The 3,060-nt window shown below is 33.0% G+C and overlaps 1 pseudogene; it reads left to right on the top strand.

Annotated features, from left to right (window-relative positions):
* The first annotated feature begins 811 nt into the window (after positions 1-811).
* Positions 812-1,618, top strand: LOC132427886 (large ribosomal subunit protein eL6 pseudogene; annotated as a pseudogene).
* Positions 1,619-3,060: the final 1,442 nt, after the last annotated feature.

Below are 3,060 nucleotides of genomic sequence, written 5' to 3'. Positions count from 1 at the left end.
GTTATATTAAATAGCAGGTATAAATACCATTCTCATGACTATCTCATATATGTAGTTTCATTTTTGTGTTTGTACTTAAAAAATATAAAATGCAAACTCAGTGTTATAACAACTTTGTCAATTAGCTAATTTTACAATTTGTAATTCCATCACAAACTTTCCAAGTACTATAAACACTAGTTATTTTTGATGCCCTTTCTATGTTTTCTGCAACATAGAAATAAATAGCAGGGTATTCAACTCCATCATTCATTGGTACTCCTGTTTATTATAGAGAGAAAAAAGGAACTCTAGAAAATCCCATTTATTTTATGTAGCATGTTTATGATACAGAGCATATCAAGATTTCTATTAAAATAGAAACTCACATTGAATGTTTGCTTGCAGTGCTGACAGTACGCTCACAACTGTTGGTTCCCGAAAACACTGTTAGGAATTTTAATGATTTGAATTGTAAGAAATGCATTAGCATTAACTAAAGGTGATGAAAAATCTCTGGTTCTAGTTTTTAGACTCTCCCACCGCCCCCCCTTTTTTTCACTCTTTCCTTTCCTTACATTGGATTTTGTCATATGTATAGGTATAGCCATATGGGGAAATGTGAGATTGACTGCATAGCAGTAACATAATATAAAGTGAATGGATCTAAGAGTCAAGATTTCACCAAATGAAATATTTTTAACTTCTATTTTTTACTAAGAAAAATAAAACTAGATGGAAACCATTGTATCGATATTACTATTTAAAATTCTAATTATTTAGAATTGTAAGATGAAAAAGACTCTTAAAAATTGTATTGTGCTCTCCTGTCATGCAAGATGGTGGTAAAATAAAGCTGGAAACCCAGACATTAAGGAGGAAAAAGCAAAGGAAGGGTGATGCCAGTGGCAAGGTTAAGAAGGAAAACCACAGGGCAAAAATGCCCAAGAAAGGGAAACCCACTACAGCTGAAATTCTGTCTTAGTCAGAGGGATCTGCAGGCATTCCCCACCCAAGGAAAGCCATGTGCAAGAGGAAAATTTCGGCAGTTAAATCCAACATTGAGAGGCAAAAGGAGATGGTTCTTGCTACTGTCACAAGCCAGTTGCTGGTAAGAAGAATGGTGGCACCCAAGTGTTCAAACTTGGCAATATATCTAGTTATTATCCTACTGAAGAGGTGACTGAAAAGCTGTTGAGCCACTGAAAAAAGCCCTTTTGTTACCATGTGAGAAAACTTAGAGATAGTGTCATTTACAGATCAACTCTACTGGTCACCGCAGAAGCAAAAATGTGGCTTTCCTGAAGCAGCTTCCTACTTGTAATTGAATCTCTGGTTAGTTTCTCTATGCTGAACACAAAAGAAATTTGTCATTGCCCCCTCCACCAAAATTGAAATGAAAATACCCAAACATTGCATTGATGCCTACTTCAAGAAGGAGCTACATAAGCCCAGTCACCAAGATGAGATTCTTGACACAGAGAAAAAATTACCAGGTTACAGAGCAGTGCAATATTCATCGGAAAGCTCTGGACTCTCAAAGTATGCCAACAATCATAGCTGTTCCCAGCTCCATGATTATCTGCGTTCAGTGTTCTCTCTTACAAATGAAGATTATCCTCACAAATTGGTGCCCTAAATTTCTAACACAGAACACTAATTAAAATAACTGAAACATTAAAAATATAGTATTGCTTTAAACGTCATTCATACCAGCATATGTTTTCAGTTCAATTAATTAATATTAATTGATTAATTAATATTTTGAGGTATTGGTACATAGAGAAAATATACATTTGATCAAAAATAAAATTTTTATGATAGCCAATTTTTCAAAATCTTTCCTTTTAAAATTAGACATTTTTGTCATTGAAAAGTTTGATTCTATACGCAAATTGTAATTAACAGGTAATAAACAGTGAAGTAACTATTCAATACTAATAATAACTTAGTATTATTTTTCCCCAGAAATAAAAGTAAGGTTTTTAAAAAATATAATACTACCTCATTAAAGTCATAATGCTATTGATATACATGAAGTTTTCAATGAACCTGGATTTTATTTTTTACTTATCATACATCAGATGATGTGAATGTAATGGTTCACAATTTTAAAGTACAATGATTCTATTTATAGAAATAAGAACAGACACTAGTAGATAAAATATATATGTTCCATATATAAGAAGATTTATTATTAAATAAATAGTAATAAATATTAAATTTTTCTTATTTAGGGGAAAAATCTAGATTCCACAGAACATAGATACAATGCTTGAAGAAAAGAGTAATGCCCAGCTAATGGAGGACTCTGAGGGAAAGGGGCCTGCCTAATATTTAGGAAATTATTGTAGCTAGAATAGGGTTAGTTTGTCAGTGTTGCAGTTTGGAAAATTAGCAACCATGTATAAAACTTACAGGAAAATTGATAACCAACTATCCTAGCATCAGAAAAGTGACTCATTTCTCGAAGACGTCCATTGAGATATTTTGCAGCACTTAGGGTTCATCAAAGCATAGCGTTTGTAATATGGGAAAATAGCCTTCAATAATAACCTTTCCTTTAATATGGTGGCAATTGCCAAGGGCCTAATATAATTTGGCAAAAAGTGCCTTGTGTACTTAAATCAAGGGCTGATTTAATCTTATTACAAAAACCATAATGGTTTTATTGAACTTCTATCTAGTCTCTATTGGTCTAGTCGGGTAGATAGAAATTCACTTCCTCTTTTTGTTCTTTTAACTTAAGATGCTTTGGAAAAGGAAATGAAATGTATCAAGGTAATGTAGTTGATTCTAACAACAAGAAAACTTTGAAGTTAAAGTAGTTTAGTTGGGGAATGTCAATGAGGCTTCCATGGAGTGCTTAGATGCTTCGTACCAGTTATAATGGACACCCTTCTCCCGAAAGATAGGAAAATAGTATTTGTTTCACATTATCTTTAACATCTCCAGTAAGCTATCCTTCGTACACAGTTGCATAATTCATCTAGCACCACTGTCTCATGTATGGGTGGTTGTATACACCTATCTGAGAGATTGACAAACTAAAAAAAAATAACTTTGATGAACATTTATACT

The sequence above is a fragment of the Delphinus delphis genome, chromosome 7 (genome assembly GCF_949987515.2).
Source record: "Delphinus delphis chromosome 7, mDelDel1.2, whole genome shotgun sequence".
NCBI lineage: Eukaryota > Metazoa > Chordata > Mammalia > Artiodactyla > Delphinidae > Delphinus > Delphinus delphis.
This window is presented reverse-complemented; position numbering and strand designations above follow the sequence as displayed.